The sequence below is a fragment of the Hemitrygon akajei genome, chromosome 29 (genome assembly GCF_048418815.1).
Source record: "Hemitrygon akajei chromosome 29, sHemAka1.3, whole genome shotgun sequence".
Taxonomy (NCBI): domain Eukaryota; kingdom Metazoa; phylum Chordata; class Chondrichthyes; order Myliobatiformes; family Dasyatidae; genus Hemitrygon; species Hemitrygon akajei.
Window position 1 is genome coordinate 10,282,907 of NC_133152.1, and position 23,616 is coordinate 10,306,522.

The window sequence follows — 23,616 nt, forward strand, 5'->3', positions numbered from 1 at the left end:
ATGGCAAACAGGAGGAAAAGGAGACGGCAGGCAATACTTATCTTGAAACAAAGAGACAGAGTTACATAGGTAAACCTCGGTACTGAAGTACAACTTAGAATACACATTCCTAAACCAACCAGGAACGTGAATTACTACACTGGCTGCAACAACGATCTGGCGATGAGTGGATGCAAAGCTGGGATATTTATGCTGCAGGTCTAGATGAGAAAGAGGTGTGCTACAATCAAAGGGAATTAGGAGAATATGGGGAATTAACGGTCAGGACCGTGACAATACTCCCCAAACAACGGCAGCCTCCAGCCAAACCACCAGGCTTGCCCAGATTGTCAAGATGGAAATCTCGGATGAGGGAGGGGTCTAAGATAAAGGAGCGGGGGAACCAGGTGCGCTCCTCAGGACCATATCCCTCCCAATAGACGAGGTACTGGAGACCCCTGCCTCGGCAGCGCACATCCAGTATTCGCTGGACGGTGTAAGCTAGGTAATCGTCGATGACCCGGGTGGGTGGAGGGGGTTCAGCAGGAGGGCACAAAGGGCAGACAGAGACAGGTTTGATTTGGAAGACATGGAACGTGGGATGAATGCGCATGGATCTGGGTAGTTTGAGTTTGACCGCCGAGGGGTTGATGATGCTCTCGATTTCAAATGGTCCGATGTAACGAGGGGTGAGTTTCTTGGATTCGGTTTTGAGGGCGACGTCTCTTGAAGAGAACCAACCCTTCTGACCAGGCCGATAGTTGGGTGCTGGAATCCAGTGGCGGTCGGCGATCCTCTGGTTCCGGTCAGTGGAGTGGAGCAGGGCCGAGCGTGCATCCTTCCAGACCTTGTGGCATCGGCGGAGATGGGCCTGAACTGAATGCACAGTAATGTCGTCTTTGTGGGCAGGAAACAGAGGGGGTTGATAGCCGAGGGAACATTCGAAAGGAGACATACTGCTGGCGGTGCTGACCAGGGAGTTGTGGGCATATTCCACCCAAGTGAGGTGAGTGCTCCAGAATGACGGGTTACTGGTGGAAATGTAGCGCAGTGCTGCTTCCAAATCCTGATTTGCTCGCTCCGTTTGACCGTCAATCTGTGGATGGAAACCGGAAGACAGACTTACTGAAGCTCCAAGGGCTTGACAGAAGGATTTCCAGACTTGAGAGATGAACCGGGGTCCCGGTGAGAAAAAAATGTCAGAGGGAATTCCATTAAGGCGGAAGACAAGTAGACAAGGAGGTCAGCTGTAGGGAGTTTGGGAAGTGCTATGAAGTGCACGGCTTTGGAGAAATGGTCCACCATGGTGAGTACAGCTGTGTTACCATGTGAAGGGGGTAGTCCAGTGATGAAATCCAGGGAAATCTGCGACCAAGTGTGGCCAGGGACAGGTAGGGAAGAAGCAGCCCAGCAGGTGGCCAATGGGAGGCTTTTCCGTGGGCACACACAGAACAGGCAGAGATGAAGGAATGGATGTTAGTGTCCATGGAGGGTGTCCCTTCAAAAGGGACAGAGTACCACCGATTCCAGGATGACAGGTGAACCAGGAAGTTTGAACCTGAGATCGGACAGAGTTAGGCACGAAGAGGCAATTGGGGGTCCATCGCTTGGGTCAGGTAGAGTCCATTGGGCCTCTTTAACTACAGACTCGATCTCCCAGGTGAGGGCAGCCACAACACAGGGTGGTGGACGGATGGTATCAGGATTGGAAGGACCCTCCTCGGAGACATACTGACCAGAGAGAGAATCTGGCTTCACATTCCTGGAACCAGCACGGTAGGTGAGGGTGAAATTGAAGCAGCCAAAAAACAGTGTCCAATGGGCTTGGCGGGAGTTAAGGTGTTTAGTTGTCTGGATGTATGCCAGGTTCTTATGGTCTGTCCAGATGATGAATGGGTGTTCTACTCCCTCCAGCCAGTACCTCCACTCCTCCAATGCGAGTTTGACGGCCAGCAACTCTCAGTTCCCAATGTCGTAGTTCCATTTGGTGGGGATGGACGGCAAAAGAAGAAGGCGCAGGGATGGAGCTTTTGGTCTGGGACGGAGCATTGAGAGAGGACCACACCCACCCCAGAGTCAGAGGCGTCGACTTCCACAATGAACTGGCGAGATGGGCCCGGTTGGACAATGATGGGAGTGGAGGTGAAACGCCTCTTCAGCTCCGAGAAGGCTGAGTCCGCTTCCGGGGGTCCAGTGGAAAAGGGTCGCAGGAGAGGTGAGCTGAGTAAGCGGTACTGGCACCCGGCTGTAGTCCGTGATGAAGCGACGGTAGAAATTGTTTAAGCGTCGTGGGTTTTGGCCACTCTGCCACCGCCTGGATCTTTTCGGGATCCGCCCGCACCTGCCCGCTCTCGATGTTGTATCCCAGGAACTGACCGAATGGGCATGGAACTCGCATTTCTCAGCCTTAACAAATAGCTTGTTCTCCAGAAGTCTCTGAAGAATCTGGCAAACATGGTGGGTACGCTCCTGGAGATTACGGGAGAAGATTAGGATATCGTCCAGATAAACAAAAACAAATCGGTTAATAAAGTCCCTAAGGATGTCATTGACCAGAGCCTGGAACACTGCAGGAGCCATGGTCAGGCCGAAAGGCATCACCAGCTATTTAAAATGACCAAGGGGGGTGTTAAAAGCTGTCTTCCATTCATTTCCCTCCCTTATCCTGACCAGGTGATAGGCATTCCACAAGTCCAATTTGGAGAAGACTGTGGCTCCGTGAAGGGGCTCGAATGCTGAGTTGAAAAAGGGCAGGGGATACTTATTTTTTATGGTAATTTTTTTCCGGACCACAGTAGTCGATGCACAGGTGTAGTGAGCCGTCTTTCTTCCCCGCAAAGAAGAAACCTGCACCTGTAGGGGAAGATGAGGGTCGGATAATGCCCGCCGCGAGGGATTCATTCATGTACATCTCCGTAGCTTCTCTTTCTGCGCGGGACAGGTTGTACAGCCGACTGGTGGGTAAAGAGGCGCCGGGGAGAAGGTGAACCGTGCAGTCGTAAAGGTGATGTGGAGGCAGAGAAAGGGCCCGTTGCTTGCTAAACACTTCTCCCAGATCGTGATATTCTACGGGAACCTTGGACAAATCAGGGGGTCAGAGGTGGATGAGGTCGCGGTGACCTCCACTGGGGGGAGGTCTGATTGCAGGCAAGAGGAATGGCAGAACGAGCTCCAGCTGACTGTCTTCTCGGTGGGCCAGTCGATGTGGGGGTTATGACGGCTTAACCAGGAGTGGCCGGGAACGAAAGGGGTTTGAGGAGAGAAGATTACATTGAATCGTACCTGTTCCCAATGGTTTCCAGAGAGAAGGAGAAGCGGAGATTCTGTGCAGTGCGTGACTCGGGCCAAGAGTCTACCGTCCAGTGCCCAGATGTCCCGGGGGTTACACAAAGGCTCACGAGGAATTCCGGTTCGGAAGGCTAAGTTTTCATCCATGAAGTTTCCCTCTGCACCGGAGTCCACTAGTGCTAGCAGAGGTAAGGACTGTTGTTGATAACACAGAGTAGCTTGAAGCTGCATCTGGGGTTGGGGGTCGAAAGGGAAGGTTGTCTGGCTCACCAGGGTCCCCACTGCTACTGGTGAGCCTTCCCCTCTTTGGCCGAAGGGGACAGCTGGCAAAGAAGTGGCTGGACTGACCACAATATAGACACCCGCTCTCATTCTCCGGAGTCGTTCAGCGGGATAAAGGCGGTTACATCCGGCTGCATGGGTTCCTCTCTCGGGGCGGTGGAAACGGCAGGGTTGGGAGCTACTCGTGGTGCGAAAGGAGAAGAGAGGCTTGTTCTGGCGGGAGGCGGTAATGAGTGCCAAGAAGTGGCCAAAGGTGGTGGACGACCAGTTCTTTCTCTATGGCGTTCTCGGAGGTGATTGTCCAACCTGGTGGCTAGGGAGATCAGGGAATCCAGGCTGTCGGTGTCATCTCTCGCCACCAACTCATTCTTCACCGGGTCGCAGAGTCCATTCCAAAAATCCCCCTGGAGTGACTCATTGTTCCACCTCGAGTCGGCCGCGTACGTCCGGAATTCCACGGAATATTCGGCAACACGGCGGGAGCCCTGGCGGAGAATGAGTAGACGCCTGGCGGCTTCTTTACCAGGGACAGGGTGGTCAAAGGTCTTTCTCATTTCCGCGATATAAGTGGCCAAAAAAGAGCAGATATCCCGTCGGTTGGCCCAAACGGCTGTGGCCCACGCTAATGCACTTCCCCCCAGCAACCCCTTGACAGAAGCAGTCTTGGACTTATGTGTGGAGTAAGTTGACAACTGCTGCTCCAACACCAGGGATCACTGAAGGAGGAAGGCTCGGCACTTCCCCAAATCTTCAGCGTAGTGTTCCGGCTCAGGTACGTGAGGCTCTCTGGGTGGGGGTGCTGGTGACACGTGGGGGGTTGCCACTACAGGCTGACTGGGCTGGCTAGGCTGGGTTCCGGGAGTGGGTTGAGTGAAATGAATACACTTACTGATCTGCATGGCGTCAGCAGACAGGGAACGTAGGTTCTCCATGACCTCCCGGAGGAGTTGGTTGCCGCGTCCCAGTAGGGAACTCTGGCTGGCGAGGGCTTGTTGGAGGGTCTTTGTGTCCACTGGGTCCATTGTGGCCAGATTGTTCTGTTGCAAGGAACGGGGCGAACGCAGGACACTGGCACGGAGACAGGGTTAGGATGCAGACGAGGGCGTGAGCGTAGCTGGAACCTGACACAAAGCATTGCTGGAGTTGAACGGCAAACAGAAAGGCAGGAGGTAGGCAAACCTTATCGTGACAAGCGACACAGAAATAAAACTTAGAGTCCTTATCTTATGAGTCCTTATGAGAGCGGGTGAGTATCTATATTGCGGCCAGTCCGGTCACTTCTTTGCCACCTGCCCCCTTCGGCCAAAAAGGGAGGGCTCACCAGTAGCAGGGGGGATCCTGGTGAGCCAGACAACATTCGCTTTCAGCCCCTGACCCCGGATGCAGCTTCAAGCCACTTTGTGTTACAACCAACAGTCCTTGCCTCTGTTAGCACTAGCAGACTCCGTCGCAGAGGGAAACTTCATGCATGAAAATTTAGCCTTCCAAGCCGGAATTCCTCGTGAGCCATTATGTACCCCTCGGACATCTGGGCACTGGACGGTAGACTCCCGGCCCGAATCACACACTGCACAGAACCTCTGCTTCTCCTTCTCTCTGGAAACCATCGGGAACAGGTACGATTCAATGTAAGTTCCTCTCCAAGTTAGCACAAACTAACGGAGATGGGAGTAGACTCTCACATGGTGGATTGGATAGTGGACTACTTGACAGATAGACCTCAGTATGTGCGGTTGGGAGACTGTAGGTCTGACACAGTGGTCAGCAGCACAGGAGCGCCACAGGGAACCGTACTCTCTCCGGTCCTGTTCACCCTGTACACATCTGACTTCCAATATAACTCGGAGTCCTGCCATGTGCAGAAGTTCGCTGATGACACGGCCATAGTGGGGTGTGTCAGGAATGGACAGGAGGAGGAGTATAGGAAACTGATACAGGACTTTGTGATATGGTGCAACTCAAACTACCTGCGTCTCAATGTCACCAAGACCAAGGAGATGGTGGTGGACTTTAGGAGATCTAGGCCTCATATGGAGCCAGTGATCATTAATGGAGAATGTGTGGAGCAGGTTAAGACCTACAAGTATCTGGGAGTACAGTTGGACGAGAAGCTAGACTGGACTGCCAACACAGATGCCTTGTGCAGGAAGGCACAGAGTCGACTGTACTTCCTTAGAAGGTTGGCGTCATTCAATGTCTGCAGTGAGATGCTGAAGATGTTCTATAGGTCAGTTGTTGAGAGCGCCCTCTTCTTTGTGGTGGCGTGTTGGGGAGGAAGCATTAAGAAGAAGGACGCCTCACGTCTTAATAAGCTGATAAGGAAGGCGGGCTCTGTCGTGGGTAAAGTACTGGAGAGTTTAACATCGGTAGCTGAGCGAAGGGCGCTGAGTAGGCTACGGTCAATTATGGAAAACCCTGAACATCCTCTACATAGCACCATCCAGAGACAGAGAAGCAGTTTCAGCGACAGGTTACTGTCGATGCAATGCTCCTCAGACAGGATGAAGAGGTCAATACTCCCCAATGCCATTAGGCTTTACAATTCAACTGCCAGGACTTAAGAACTTTTTTTTAAAGCTATTATTAATGCTTTTTGAGTTAGTGATTTAGATGCATATCATATTATTACTGAGTTAAGTATTGTATGTAATGAGTTTTTGCTACAACAAGTGTATGGGACATTGGAAAAAATGTTGAATTTCCCCATGGGGATGAATAAAGTATCTATCTATCTATCTATCTATCTATCTATCTATCTATCAAACCCCTATATTTCTCCGCCACCCCTGGTTAAGCCATCGACTGGCCCACCAGGAAGACAGTCAGCTGGAGCTCGTTCTGCCATTCCTCTTGCCTGCAATCAGCCCTTCCCCCAGTCGAGGTCACCACACCATTGTCTGCCTCTGAGCCTCCTGACTTGTCCAAGGCTTCCATCGAGTATCACGATCTGGGAGAAGTGTTTAGCAAGCAATGAGCCCTTTCTCTGCCTCCACATCACCCTTAAGACTGCACGGTTCACCTTCTCCCCGGAGCCTCTTTACCCACCAGTCGGCTGTACAACCTGCCCCGACCAGAAAGAGAAGCTACGGAGATGTACCTGAATGAATCCCTCGCGGCGGGCATCATCCGACCCTCATCTTCCCCTACAGGTGCAGGTTTCTTCTTTGCGGGGAAGAAAGACGGCTCACAACGCCCCTGCATTGACTGCCATGGTCTGAACAACATTATCATAAAGAATAAGTATCCCCTGCTCCTTATCAACTCTGCATTCGAGCCCCTTCACGGAGCCACAATATTCTCTAAGTTGGACTTGCGGAATGCCTATCAGCTGGTCAGAATAAGGGAGGGAGATGAATGCAAGACAGCTTTTAACACCCCCCTCAGTCATTTTGAATATCTGGTGATGCCCTCGCCGTCTTCCAAGCCCTGGTAAACGACGTCCTTAGGGACATCATTAACCGATTTGTTTTTGTTTATCTGATCGATATCCTAATCTTTTCCCGTAACCTCCAGGAGCGTACCCACCATGTCCGCCAGGTTCTTCCGAGACTTCTGGAGAACAAACTATTTGTTAAGGCTGAGAAGTGTGAATTCCATGCCCATTCGGTCAGTTTCCTGGGGTACATCATCGAGAGCGGGCAGGTGCGGGCGGATCCCGAAAAGATCCAGGCGGTGGCAGAGTGGCCAAAACCCACGACGCTCAAACAACTCCAGCGATTTCTGGAGTTTGCAAACTTCTACCGTCGCTTCATCACGGACTACAGCCGGGTGCCAGCACCGCTTACTCAGCTCACCTCTCCTGCAAACCCCCTTCCACTGGACCCCCGAAGCGGACTCAGCCTTCTCGGAGCTGAAGAGGCGTTTCATGTCCGCTCCCACCCTGGTCCAACCCCACCCATCTTGCGAGTTCATTGTGGAAGTCGACGCCTCCGACTCTGGGGTGGGTGCGGACTTCTCCCAGAGCTCCGTCCCAGACCAAAAGCTCCGTCGCTGCACCTTCTTCTTTTGCCGTCCATCCCCCGCTGAATGGAACTACAACCATAGAACCATAGAACACTACGGCACAGTACAGGCCCTTCAGCCCTCCATGTTGTGCTGACCCATATAATCCTGAAAAAAAGTTCTAAACCCACACTACCCCATAACGCTCCATTTCTCTTTCATCCATGTGCCTGTCCAAGAGGCTCTTAAATACCCCTAATGTCTTAGCCTCCACCACCATCCCTGGCAAGTTATTCCAGGCACTCACAACCCTCTGGGTAAAAAACTTACCCCGGATGTCTCCCCTAAACTTCCCTCCCTTAATTTTGTACATATGCCTCTAGTGTTTGCTATCGGTGCCCTGGGAAACAGGTACTGACTATCCACCCTATCTATGCCTCTCATAATCTTGTAGTTAGAACCGGGAACCGGGAGTTGCTGGCCATCAAACTCGCATTGGAGGAGTGGAGGCACTGGCTGGAGGGAGCAGAACACCCATTCATCGTCTGGACAGACCATGAGAACCTGGCATACATCCAGGCAGCTAAACACCTTAACTCCCGCCAAGCCCGTTGGACACTGTTTTTTGGCTGCTTCAATTTCACCCTCACCTACCATCCTGGTTCCAGGAATGTGAAGCCAGATTCTCTCTCTCATCAGTATGTCTCCGAGGAGGGTCCGTCCAATCCTGATACCATCCGTCCACCACCCTGTGTTGTGGCTGCCCTCACCTGGGAGATCGAGTCTGTAGTTAAAGAGGCCCAATGGACTCTACCTGACCTAGGCAATGGACACCCAATCACCTCTTTGTGCCTGACTCTGTCCGATCTCAGGTTCACCAGTCGCCCCGATACTTCCTGTTTCGCCTGCCATCCTGGAATCGGTTGAACTGTGTCCCTTTTGAAGCGACATTTCTGGTGGCCCACCATGGATGTTGACACTCGCTCCTTTGTCTTTGCCTGTTCTGTGTGTGCCGCGGAAAAGCCTCCCATCGGCCACCTGCTGGGCTGCTTCGTCCCCTACCTGCCCCTGGCCGCCCTTGGTCACCCATTGCTCTGGATTTCATCACTGGACTACCCCCTTCACATGGTAACACAGCTGTACTCACCGTGGTGGATCGTTTCTCCAAAGCCGTGCACTTCATAGTCCTTCCCAAGCTCCCTACCGCCCGTGAGACAGCCGACCTTCTTGTCCAACACGTCTTCCGCCTTCGTGAAATCCCCTCTGACATTGTTTCTGGCCGGGGCCCCATTTCATCTCTCAAGTCTGGAAATCCTTCTGTCAAGCCCTTGGAGCTTCAGTAAGTCTGTCTTCCGGTTTCCATCCACAGACTGACGGTCAAACGGAGCGAGCAAATCAGGATTTGGAAGCAGCACTGCGCTGCATTTCCGCCAACAACCCGTCATCCTGGAGCACTCACCTCACTTGGGTTAAGTATGCCTACAACTCCCTGGTCAGCGCCGCCACCGGTATGTCTCCTTTCGAATGTTCCCTCGGCTATCAACCCCCTCTGTTTCCTGCCCACAAAGTCCACATCACTCTGCGTTCAGTTCAGGCCCATCTCCGCCAGTGCCACAAGGTCTGGAACGATGCACGCTCGGCCCTGCTGCACTCCGCTGACCGGAACCAGAGGATCACCGATTGCCACTGGATTCCAGCACCCAACTATCGGCCTGGTCAGAAGGTTTGGCTCTATTCAAGAGACATCCACCTCAAAACCAAATCCAAGAAACTCACCCCTCATTACATCGGACCATTCAAAATCCAGAGCCTCATTAACTCAAACTCAGACTGCCCAGATCTATGCACATTCATCCCACGTTCCACATCTCTCAACTGGGGGGGGGGAGGTATTGTCACAGTCCTGACCGTTAATCCCCAATTTCCCCTAATTCCCTTTGATTGTGTCATGGTCCCGAAGTTAATTCCCCATTTTCTCCTAATACCCTTTGATGGTGGCACACTTGGTTCTCATCAAGACCTGCAGCATGAAAAATCCAGCTTTGCATCCACTTGTCGCCAGATCGTTGTTTAGCCAGTGTGGTAATTAACGTACCCGGCCACTTAGGATTGTGTGTTCTAAGTTTTACTTCAGTACCGAGGTTTACCTGTGAAACTCAGTCTCTCCATGTTAAGAATAGTTTTGTCTACCGCTTGCCTTTCTCCGCTCTGTGTCACGATAAGGTTTGCCTGCCGCCTGCCTTTCTGTTTGCCGTTCAACTCCAGCAACGCATCATGTCAGGTTCCAGCTACGCTCACGCCCTCGTCTGCATCCTAACCCTATCTCCGTGCCAGTGTCCTGTGTATATTTCAATGTGAGGAGTATTGTGGGAAAGGCAGAAGAGCTGAGGGCCTGGATTGACACGTGGAATTATGACATCATAGCCATTACTGAAACTTGGCTACAGGAGGGGCAGGACTGGCAGCTTAATGTTCCAGGGTTCCGATGTTTCAGACGTGATAGAGGCAGAGGGATGAAGGGTGGGGGGGGCAGGTGGCTTTGCTAGTCAGGAAAAATATTACAGTAGTGCTTCGGCAGGACAGATTAGAGGGCTTGTCAACTGAGGCCATATGGGTGGAGCTGAGAAACAGGAAAGGTATGATCACATTAATAGGGTTGTATTATAAACCACCCAAAAGTCAACGAGAATTGGAGGAGCAAATATGCAGAGAGATAACAGTCAACTGCAGGAGACAGAAAGTTGTGATTGTAGGGGATTTTAATTTTCCACACATTGATTGGGACTCCCATACTGTTAAAGGTCTAGATGGGTTAGAGTTTGTGAAATGTGTTCAGGAAAGTTTTCTAAATCAACATATAGATGTACCAACTAGGGAGGATGCAATATTAGATCTCCTATTAGGAAATGAGTTAGGGCAGGTGACTGAAGTGTGTATAGGGGAATACTTTGGTTCCAGTGATCATAATGTCATTAGTTTCAACTTGATCATCGATAAAGATAGATCTGGTCCTCGGGTTGAAGTTCTAAACTGGAAAAAGGCCAAATTTGAAGAAATGAGGAAGAATCTAAAAAGCGTAGATTGGAACAGGTTGTTATCTGGCAGGAATGTGATTGGTAAGTGGGAGGCATTCAAAGGAGAAATTTTGAGAGTGCAGAGTTTGTATGTTCTGGTCAGGGTTAAAGGCAAAATGAATAAGAATAAGGAACCTTGGTTCTCAAGGGATATTGGAACTCTGATAAAGAAGAAGAGAGAGATGTATAACATGTACAGGCAACAGGGAGGAAATAAGATGCTTGAGGAGTATAAAAAGAGTAAGAAAATACTTAAGAAAGAAATCAGGAGGGCTAAAAGAAGACATGAGGTTGCTTTGGCAGTCAGGGTGAAGGATAATCCTAAGAGCTTCTACAGGTATGTTAAGAGCAAAAGGATAGTAAGGGATAAACTTGGTCCTCTTGAAGATCAGAGTGGTCAGCTATGTATGGAACCAAAAGAAGTGGGAGAGATATTAAATGGGTTTTTTGCATCTGTATTTACTGATGAAACTGGAATGGAGTCTATGGAAACAAGTCAAACAAGTAGGGAGGTCATGGAACTTATACAGATTAAAGAGGAGGAGGTGCTTGCTGTCTTGAGGCAAATCAGAATAGATAAATCCCCAGGACCTGACAGGGTGTTCCCTCGGACCTTGAAGGGGACTAGTGTTGAAATGGCAGGAATATTTGAAATGTCGATATCCACGGGTCAGGTGCCAGAGGATTGGAGGGTAGCTCATGTAGTTCCGTTGTTTAAAAAAGGCTCAAAAAGTAAGCCGGGAACTTATAGGCCGGTAAGTTTGACATCAGTAGTAGGTAAATTATTGAAAGGAATACTAAGAGGATCTACAAGTATTTGGATAGACAGGGACTTAATAGAAAAAGTCAGCATGGCTTTGTGCATAGTAGGTCATGTTTAACCAATCTATTAGAGTTTTTCAAGGAAGTTACCAGGAAAGTAGATGAAGGGAAGGCAGTGGATGTTGTATACATGGACTTCAGTAAGGCCTTTGACAAGGTCCCACATGGGAGGTTAGTTAGGAATATTCAATCGCTAGGTGTACATGGAGAGGTAGTAAATTGGATTAGACATTGGCTCAATGGAAGAAGCCAGAGAGTGGTAGTGGAGGATTGCTACTCTGAGTGGAGGCCTGTGACTAGTGGTGTGCCACAGGGATCAGTGCTGGGTCCATTGTTATTTGTCACCTATATCAATGATCTGGATGATAATGTGGCAAATTGGATCAGCAAATTTGCTGACGATACAAAGATTGAAGGTGTAGTGGACAGTGAGGAAGGTTTTCAAAGCTTGCAGAAGGATTTGGACCACTTAGAGGAATGGGCTGAAAAATGGCAGTTGGAGTTTAATGCAGAGAAGTGTGAGGTAATGCACTTCGGAAGGTCAAACCAGGGTAGAACGTACAAGGTAAATGGTAGGACACTGAGGAGTGCAGTGGAACAGAGGGATCTGGGAGTACAGGTACATAATTCCTTAAAAGTGGCTTCACAAGTAGATAGGGTTGTAAAGAAAGCTTTTAGTACATTGGCCTTTATAAATCAAAGTACTGAGTATAAGAGTTGGAATGTAATGGTGAGGTTGTATAAGACATTGGTGAGACCGAATTTGGAGTATTGTGTGCAGTTTTGGTCACCTAATTACAGGAAGGATATTAATAAGGTTGAAAGAGTGCAGAGAAGGTTTACAAGGATGTTACTGGGACTTGAGAAACTGAGTTACAGAGAAAGGTTGAATAGGTTAGGACTTTATTCCCTGGAGCGTAGGAGAATGAGGGGTGATTTGATAGAGGTGTATAAAATTATGATGGGTATAGATAGAGTGAATGCAAGCAGGCTTTTTCCACTGAGGCCAGGGGAGAAAAAAACCAGAGGTCATGGGTTAAGGGAGAAGGGGGAAAAGTTTAAAGGGGGGGCTTCTTCACGTAGAGAGTGGTGGGAGTGTGGAATGAGCTGCCAGATGAAGTGGTGAATGCGGGCTCACTTTTGACATTTAAGAAAAACTTGGACAGGTATATGGATGAGAGGGGTTTGGAGGGATATGGCCCAGGTGCAGATCAGTGGGACTAGGCAAAAAAATGGTTTGGCACAGCTAAGAAGGGCCAAAAGGCCTGTTTCTGTGCTGTAATGTTCTATGGTTCTATGGTTTGGGTTCAGCCCGTACCTTGCAACAGGTAGACTGCTACTTGTTGGCACTCTGTAACCCTGGTGCCTGGGAGCAAATGAATTATCTATGGGGCTTTGGCTGAAAAGAAGTGGGGTCTTTGAATTTGATCATATTAAGGCAACTTCTTTGTTGATGATGTTATTTTGGGGCCAGGTTAATGGACATAACAGAGCGGATGTGGATCAGCTGGTAGACAATACATTTGTCTTCCAGATCAGTTTTGCTGGCATGCCCATCCTTGCAGTCTCCTGCTTAGTTGATGATATAAACGGTGGACCAAGTTTTCATAGGGTCTGGCTGCGCATATTACTGATGATCTCACCTTGGCCCTCAACACCACATCTTTAGCCAAGAAAGCACAGCAGCGCCTCACTTCCTGAAGAGACTTGGGCAAGAGTGGCTCCCTTCCCCTTCTCACCACATTCTACTGAAGCACCATTGAGAGAGTCCTGACCAGCTTGTCTTGTATGAAAATTACAATGCATCAGATCACAAGACCCTGTAATAGATAGTGAAGACTGCTGAAAACATCATCAGGGTCTCTCTACTCCCTATTCAAGGCAAATATCAGAAATGATGCATAGAAAGTGCTTCCAGCATTATGAAAGACTCCTTCCGTCTTTCCTATAATATCTTTGACCTTTTGTCGCCAGGCAGGAGATACTGTAGCATAAGACCTAGAACAATAAGGCTGGATTACAGCATCTTCCTCTAGGCTGTTAGACTTCATAACATCCTGCTGCCACCCAGCACACATTTACACCCTGTCTGAATATCCCACCACACCTCCCCCTCCCGCCCCCCCACCCCCCACCACCTCCCCAACTCACAGACGCACTCTCATCCTGCACTGGTCACTTTTCAGCTTTGATTGCTGTTGTTTTTGCATATTAATATGACTGCTTATTTTATTATAATAGTGCCAGTGACCGTATAAAGCCTTACTTAAACATTCGCCTCGCACTTAATGTGAACCTGTCTTCAGGCCAGGCCCCTCAGGGACTGTGCTGATATTATTTTATGACTGTACATGCTGGATTGTAATTGAATGTTCAGTGTGTATCTATACAGTATATACTGTGTTTTACACTGTGGTCCCAGAGGAATATTTAATTTAGCTGTATATATTGTATATACGTGTTTGGTTGAGTGACAATAAACTTGAACATGACAAAATCTGCAAATGCTGGAAATTCAGGCAACACACACAAAATGCTGGTGGAACACAGCAGGCCAGGCAGCATTAATAGGGAGAAGTACAGTCGACGTTTCAGGCCAAGACCCTTCCTCAGCATTAACAGAAAAAAGTGTTAGTAAGAGATTTGAAAGTGGGAGGGGGAGGGGGTGGCCTGAAATGATAGGAGAAGACAGGAGGGGGAGGGATGAAGCCAAGAGCTGGGAAGTTGATTGGCAAAAGGGTTACAAGGCTAGAGAAGGGGAGTATCATAGGACGGAAGGCCTTGGAAGAAAGAAAGGGGGAGGGGAGCACCAGAGGAAAATGGAGAACAGGCAAGGAGTTATCGTGACTAGTTGGTGACTAGTGGTGTTCCACAGGGGTCGGTGTTGGGACCCCAACTCTTTACAATCTATATTAATGATTTGGAGAAAGGGACTAAGTGCAACGTATCGAAGTTTGCTGATGACACAAAGATGGGAGGGAGTGTAATGAGTGCGGAGGACATTGAAACCCTGCAGGGGGACATAGATAGGCTGAGTGATTGAGCAGACATTTGGCAGATGAAATATAATACTGACAAGTGTGAGGTCTTGCACTTTGGCAGGAAAAATAATAGAGCAAATTATTATCTAAATGGAGAGAAACTGTAAAGTGCTTCTGTGCAATGGGATCTGGGGGTCCTGGTGCAGGAAACACAAAAAGTTAGTATGCAAGTGCAGCAGGTGGTCAAGAAGGCCAATGGAATGCTGGCTTTTATTGCTAGGGGGATGGAGTATAAGAACAGGGAGGTCTTACTGCAGTTGTACCGGGTATTGGTGAGACCACACCTGGAGTACTGCGTGCAGTTCTGGTGTCCATATTTAAGAAAGGACATACTGGCTCTAGAGGCAGTGCAGAGAAGGTTCACTAGGTTAATTCCGGGGATGGGTGGGTTGATGTATGATGAGAGGTTGAGTAGATTGGGACTCTATTCATTGGAGTTCCGAAGAATGAGAGGCGATCTTATTGAAACATATAAGATTGTGAAGGGGCTTGATCGGGTGGATGCGGGGAGAATGTTCCCAATGATGGGTGAAACTAGGACTAGGGGGCATAATCTTAAAATAAGGGGATGCCGTTCCAGGACTGAGATGCGGAGAAATTTCTTCACTCAGAGGGTAGTGGGGCTGTGGAATTTACTGCCCCAGAGAGCTGTGGAAGCTACTACACTCAATAAATTCAAAACGGAGATAGACATTTTCCTGGATAAAAATGGCATTAGGGGATACGGTGAGCGAGCAAGTAAGTGGACATGAGGCTAGGTTTCGATCAGCCATGTGATCTCCTGAACCAGTTTTCGATAGCCTGGATGGGTCGGAGAGGAATTTTCCAGATTTTTTCTCCTCAATTGGCAACTCGTTTTTTTTTCCCCAGGTGGTCACATGGGTTTGGGCGGGATGAATAATAAAATAAAATGGGCGGCATGGTGCCCTGTTGGTTGGCACTGTTGCCTTGTGGGATTCGGTGAAAACTAGAGTTAAGATTGGATCAGCCATGATCTTGTTGAATGGCGGAGCAGGTTTGAGGGGCCGATTGGCCTACTCCTGCTACTATCTCTTATGTTCTTATTATGTTCTTATGAAAGAGAGAGAGAATGAATGAATGAATAAATAGATAGATAGATAGATAGATAGATCAATCTGAACACACTATTAACATCAGAGTGTTACATCCGAGGATTTGATTGTTGGTGCCAGATATGGTGGCTTGAGTACCACAGCTGGTGATCTCCTGGGATTTCCACACTTAACACTCTAGAGTTTACAGAGAATGGTGCAAAAATTAAAAACATCCAGTGAGTGGCAGTCCTGTGAATGAAAATGCCTTGTTAATGAGAACGGTCAGTAGAGAAAGCTTGAGTGGTTCAAGCTGACAGGAAGGTGATAGTAATTCAAATAACCATGCGTTACAACAGCCATGTGCAGAAAAAATATCTTTGAATGCACAACACATCAAAGTTTGAAGTGGATAGGCTACAGCAGCAGAAGACCACAAATATACACTCAAAGGAGTCAATTCATTAGTCCATCATTTTAATCAAAGCTTCAGCCTGGCTCATCATAAAATTTAATCATGCCTTGCCTATTTATTATGACAGGCAAAGAAATCATTCAACCCATTGAACAGAATGCAGCAGGCCAGGCAGCATCTACAGAAAGAAGTACAGTCGACATTTTGGGCCGAGACCCTTCGTCAGGACTAACTGAAAGAAAAGATAGTAAGAGATTTGAAAGTAGGAGGGGGAGGGGGAAATCCGAAATGATAGGAGAAGACCGGAGGGGGTGGGGTGAAGCTGAGAGCTGGAAAGGTGATTGGCAAAAGGGATACAGAGCTGGAAAGGATCTTGGGAGGCCTTGGGAGAAAGAAAGTGGGGAGGGGAGCACCAGAGGGAGATGGAGAACAGGCAAAGAGTGATGGGCAGAGAGAGAGAAAAAAAGGAAGGGAGGGAAAAATAAATAAATCAGGGATAGGATAAGAAGGGGAGGAGGGGCATTAACGGAAGTTAGAGAAATCAATGTTCATACCATCAGGTTGGAGGTTACCCAGCCGGTATACAAGGTGTTGTTCCTCCAACCTGAGTGTGGCTTCATCTCGACAGTAGAGGAAGCCATGGATTGATATATAATTAATTTTTTTCCCTCAAGCAAAACACACAAAGTGCAGGAGGAACTCAACAAGTCAGGCAACATTGATGATGGAAAATTCAGTTTTCGGGCTGAGAACTGAATGAAGGACCTAAAGATAGGTCTTTGCTTGAAACCTTGGCTGTTTATTCCCCTCCACAGAGGATGCTGACTTCTCCCAACATATTTTGTATGTCGCTCATGATTTCCAGCATCTGCAGACACTCTTATGTCTCTATGTTCTCAGGGGCAGAGTGGGATGGGCAATAAATGCAGGCCTTGCTAGTAGCAGATATATTGCAACCTGAAAAATTAATAAATAGAAGTGCTGTGATTTTCATTTAAATTGAAATAATAATAATACCAGGATAATATTACAGCTGCTGTGTCTGAGCTCAGCATACAATGTATCCAGTCAGTGGGAGGCACTTCATGCATTTAATTCACATCTTTCCAAATGTCCTTGGTTGTCATGAACGCTTAGACTATTTTCCTGTCCATGCAGTTCGGTTTCTCAGATAAAGGAAGTAGATATACACTCCAGAACTAAAAGGCTGTTGATGAGAAGTTTTACATATCAGCTTGTTAATGGTATGAATGAAGTACTCCCACACTCCACCGAAGAAAGAACTGCTCCATTCATACTTTCACCTCTTGACAGCTTACCTTTTATATAAAAAATCGAATGTTTAAAAATAATTTCCTACATATTTTTCTCTGCCCGTTTTCAGCCTGAGAGTTTGGTTCTACAGATACCTTGCTCCCTCCTGCACACTCGGGTGACAGTCATTCCTGTGCCCAGTCTGTGTGGGACAGATAGAACATCGAACAGAGAACAGCACAGGAACAGGCTCACAATGTCTGTGCCAATTATGTTGCCAAACTATACTCATCCCTTCTGCTGGCACATGATCCATATCTCTCCATTCCCAGTAAGGAGCTGTACATTGGTAAATACGTTGGTAAAACAGTAGTTAGAATTATTATAGGTACATGTTCAGTGACAGATTTTATTTTACATATATTAATACAAATTAATTCATCACCAGTACAAGAAAAAAGGAATAACAAGATGAAGAACTAAGTGTTACCGTTAGAGGGAAAGTACAGTGCAGACAGACAATAAGGTGCAGGGCCATGATGAGGTGATTTGTGAGGTCAAGCGTCCATCTGTGGGGCTGGTATTGGATATGTGATTGGAGCCAAATCTGCTCACTTCCTTGCCAAATGCTTTTATATACAGTGATTCCCAGTAACAGACACTCAATATCGATAGGAATGGCAATCGTGATTGATATTGCAGTATCTGGTGTAATCCCCAGCAACAGAAACTCAATATTGATAGGAAAGGCATTCCTGATTGATATTAAAGTATCTGATGTAATCCCCAAAAAACAGACACTCAATGTTGATAGGAACGGCATTCCTCCCGGCCATTAAATATCTGATTTTGCTGTTGTCTCTGTTAACCCATCATTGATATTGATAGTAACTACTTTCACATGGGGAGGATGTTCCTACAGCTGAATAAAATGAAAAAGCATATGAACACACACTATTAACATGTCATTTCCTTTGCTGATCCCAACGTAGTTTATTGACAATGAAACACTTGTAAAGTGTAGTCACCATTTTCCAGCTGGAAATAATGCAGCCAATTTACACACAGCAAGTTCCCCAAAGAAAAGAGGTGTTCTTTCACGATTCTTTGACAGCCGTGAACTGTGAAATCGCATTTTTGTTCGAAATGCTTGGATGAATGGCACAACTCAGAACTCATAAACACAGAGGGAAAGCGGATCATAGTATCAATGTAGCCACATTACGCTACAGAGCACAGCAGCACAACAGGAAACCCTCAGTCCAATTGGACATTCTAAATATACAACCAGCAAACAAAGAAATCATATTTATAAAACGCCACAGACCACAGGGAAGCAGACAGCAATAAATGGATTGCGTTCATGTGCTGTAGACATAAGCCTTCAACTAGCAGTTAATCAGCTCCACGGATCTGCCTGATGTAACATAATTATCATCTGCTCAGATTTAAAAATTGTAAATGTACAGAATAATGGATGGTTGGGAGTGAACAACAAGGCTATAATCTAATTGAGGGGTTTGGATGACATCATAAGTCATCAAAGCCAGGCCAAAAAGTTCACGCACGTCACCTGAATCTTTCGAATAAATTACAGTCTAATCACTCACTTTGCTACATCTATATTTTTTTATGATACTTATACTGTGGGTTCTTTACAATGAGCACAATGCTGCTGATAGTTAAAAACAGGGCTGAATTCACACTAACTGTGAGAGGCCATTGTGATGCCAGAAGTGAGAGAGAAAATAATGTCACATGATTCACAGGAGGGCAAGTGGAAAGAATTATGCCGTGTTCGAGGAGGAATAAAAGGGAACTGTGTACTTTGAAACCTTATTCAGACATTCTGTTGAAAAGCCAAGGCCAACAATCCAACACTGTTATTAAAAAAAGTCAGTGACAATAAAGGTGGAGAATAAACAAAACGCTCACATTCATGAAACAGCTTTAAGACCCACTTCTTGAAGAATAAATGTGGATAATGAATAGAAATTTAGATAGTTAAGTAAAGATAGAGTTTGAACTGAGAAGGTGTTAAAAAGTGAAGTGAAAGAAAAGTATTTACAGAATGGAGTGGCGGTCAACAACAACTCTCATTGGGGTAAGATAGAAAGAAATGTAATGATAAATAGGTGGAACAATGAGCTTATATCGGACAACTGTGTGGAAGGAAGTCTTGCATTTTATTTTATTGAGTTATGATGTGGAATAGGCCCTTCCAGCCCTTCGAGCTGTGTCACCCGGCTGCCCCCAATTTCACTCTAGCCTAATCACTGGACAATTTGCAGTGACCAAGTAAGCTACCAATCGCTTTGGACTGTGGGATGAGCACCTGGAAGAAACCAACATGGTCACAGGGAAAACATATAAACTCCTTATAGACAGCAAAGGGGATTGAACCTGGATCACAAGTACTAAAGTATTGTGCTAACCACTATGCTACCGTGCCTCCCTACAATTACATTTGCCTGCTAAGTTTGTTTATTTATTTAGAAATTCAGTGCAGATTGGGGCCTTCCTGCACCACACAGCAATCCCCAGCAACCCCGGTTTAACACTGAACTAATGATGGGACAATTGACAATTTATATAAGGATCTCAAAATCCGTGTATATAAATTCTTCAAAATGCGATATCTATGGAAGGTGTGGGTGTGATCATATAATCAAACACCAACTCCTCTCCTCCCCCCCACCAGACTTTCTGTCTTCTCCCTTGTCCCATTGAACAGAAGATACAAAAACCTGGAAGTATGCACCATCAGGCTCGAGGATAGTTTCTTGCCTGGTGTTATCAGATGCTTGAATAGATCTCTTGCACAGTAACGTGGACTCTTGACCTCAAATCTATCTTGCTATGATCTTGTACTTATTGTTCAACTGCTCTGCACTTCCTCTGTAGCAGAATCGGAATTAGAATCAGGTTTAATACCACTGGCATACAGTATGTCATGAAATTTGTTGTTTTGCAGCAGCATCATAATGTAATTCATAATAATCAAATGTTATAAATTATATTTAGATTTTAAAAATAAATTAAATTAGTGCAAAAAGTGAGCAAAAAAATAATGAGGTAGTGCTCATGGGTTCATTGTCCATTCAGAAATCTGATGATGGAAGGGAAGAAACTACTCCTGAAATGTTGAGTTTGTGTCTTCAGGCTCCTGCACTTCCCTCGTGATGATGGCAATGAGAAAAAAGCATGTCCAGAGCGATAGGGGTCCTTAGTGATGGATGTCACCTTTTTGAGGCATCACATTTTGAAGGATCAACACGATGACATCATGGGGAGGCTTGCGTGCTTCAAGGACTCCATCAGGAGGTACCTCCTCAGGGTCACCCACGTTGTATCGGCTGAGGACGAGATATCAGACGAAGATTAATCCAACCCCGGCTCCTGAACGGACAGACTCACATCTGCCTCTTCTGGGCCACCCTTCATCATTAGAAGCGTGAAGAGAAGAACACCTGCCATATAAAACAACAACAAACTTTTTGAGGGTGTCTTGGATGCTGGGAAGGCTAGTGCCCATGATGGAGCTGGCTGAGTTTAAAACTCTCTGTAGCTTTGTCAGATTCTGTGCAGCAACTCTTCCATACCAAACAGTGAGAATGCTCTCCACGGTACATCTGTAGAAATTTGCAAGTGTCTTTTGCAAATTTGCAAATCTCCTCAAACTCCTTATGAAATACAGCCACCCTCATGCCATCTTTGTAATTGCATCAGTATGTTGGGCCCAGAATAGATCTTCAGAGGTGTTGAACTCCATGAACTTGAAACTACTCACCCTTTCCCCAGCTGATCCTTTGATGAGGACTGGTGTGTGTTCCTATAACTTACCCTACCTGAAGTTGTGCTGCAGAACCACTCAACCAGCTGATCTAGCTCACTCCTGTATGCCTCCTCATCACCATATGAAATCTGGCTAACAATAGATGGCATTTATCAATGGCATTTATCAAATTTATCGATGGCATTTGATCATCCTAGTCATGTAGTTGTGGGTGTAGAGAAAGTAGAGCAATTGGCACTACAAGGAAACTTGAAGTGCAGTGGTGTTGATTTTCAGCAAGGAGGAGATACTATTTCTGAATCACCGTGATTGTGGTCTGCCAGTGAGGAAGTCAAAGATCCAGTTGCAGAGGGAGGTACAGAGGCCCAGGTTTTAGAGCCTGCTGATTAGAACATCAGCCTGACATAGGTGTTGCAATTGTCCAGGTGACCAAAGGAAAAATGGAGATCCAGTGAGATGGCATCTGCTGAAGACCTATTGTGGCAATAGGCAAATTGCAATGGGTCCAGGTCTTTGATTATGGAGGAGTTGATTCTGGCCATGACCAACCTCTCAATATATGTCGTGCAACTGGGCAATAGTTGTTGAGGCATCTCACCCTGCTCTTCTTGGGCACTGGTATAGTTATCATCCTTTTGAAGCAAGTGGGAACCTCTGACTGCATCAGTGAGAGATTGAAATCGTCCTTGAACTCTCCTGCCAGTTGGTTGGCACAGGGCTTTGGTGCCCTGCCAGGTATACTATCAGGGCCCAATGCCTCGCAAGGCTTCACCCTCTTGATGTTCTGACCTTGGCTTCCAAGACAGAGATCACAGGGCCACCAGATGCTGCAGGGATTTTCACAGATGTAGTTTTATTCTCCCTTTAAAACTGTGCATTAAAGGCATTGCGCTTACCCGCAGTAAAGCATCAGAGCTGTTCAAGACATTAGGTTTCATCTTGTATGAAGTAATAGCCTGCAAACCCTGCCAGAGCCCTATGCATCTAATTCCATCTCTAACCTCAGTTGGAATTGCTTTCTCAATCTTAAAATTGCCTTCTGCAGGTCATATCTGAACTACTCGTCTAATTCTAGATTAGTGGTCTTGAATGCTACAGTCTAGCCTTCAACAGACTGTAAATCTCCTGGATCATCCATGGCTTTTGGTTTGGGTAGGAACACACTCATCCATACAGATCTTGATGAAGTTGTTGACAACTGTGGTGAATTTATTTAGATTCGAAGATCACTTTATTCTGTTTTGTTCTACCTCAATACACTCAGTAATGATTTGAACAGTATGCAAGACATCTATCTTGGTACATGTGACAATAGTAAACCAAAAACAATGCCCTATTGATTGTGTATCATTACAAATCATCTCACATTCAGTAAATTACTTCAGAAAGGCTAATACAATTATAAATCAAGAAACACGGCCAATTTACCCACAGAAAGTTCCCACAAATATCAATGAAGTAAAGATTGAGTGACATTTGTGAAGGATCAATGGGTATGGGTTTGAAAATGTTTACAATGTTAATTAGCAGCTATGATGCAGGGTTTAGAAAGTTACAACTTAAACCTTATCCAATAAAATTAAACCTTAAACCTTAAGATCCTACTTGGTAAAATGTTCCTCCCCTTTAAGAATATACAGTATAGCTGAATTAGGAAATGAGCAGTTCTGAGATACAACAGATCAGGGGAACTTCAGGTTTTTTCAGAATTAGGCAATCTCAGACCAATGATAGGCCTCACAGTCAGAATGAAATAAATCTACCTAGATCCATACATTTAATCATTGTTAGATGCTGCTTACAGAGAATGTATAGTATATGTTAGGAATTGTCTTGTGCATTTTCTCTTTGAGAACAGAATCAGAGAAGATGGATTTTTAAAATTCTGATCAAGTCCATGAAGGTATGGCTTGGAATAGATTGTCTTCACCCAGCCATCTCAAATCATGATACGTTGCACCTTTCATAGAGTTATACAGCATGAATACAGGCCCTTCAGCCCAACAGGTCGATGCTGAGCATAGCATTCTCCCTGCTAGTCCTAGTTGCCTGTGGTTAGCCCATAATCCTCCAAGCCAACATAATGCCTCTTAAATGATGCAATTGCACATATATTGACCACTTCCTCTGGCAGTTTATCCCAGGTACTCAATACTCTCTTGGTAAAGAAGTCATCTCTTCAGTTTCTTTTAGATCTCTCCCCTCATACCTTGTATGTGCCCACTAGTTCCCCAACCCTGGGGAAAAGAATACGTCTTATCCACATCCCTATTGATTTTATAAATTCTATGAGGTCATGGAAACACCAAACTATCATCAAGTCATTCCATGACGACATGAAGGCTACTGTTCAGTATGATGGCAGCTCATCAGAACCCTTCGCAATTCATAGTGGAGTCAAACAAGGATGCGTGTTAGCCCCAACATTATTTGACATCTTCTCTCTGCTATTGAAGCACGCGTTTGGGATGTCGACAGAAGGCATCTACATGCACACCAGGTCTGATGGGCAGCTGTTCAACCCTGCACGCCTGAGAACAAGAACAAAGGTGCAAAAAATCTTAATACATGATATGCTCTTTGTCGATGACGCTGCTATAAACTCACACACCAAACAGCAACTATAAACTCTCATGGACCATTTCTCTAAGGCATGCAAGAACTTTAGGCT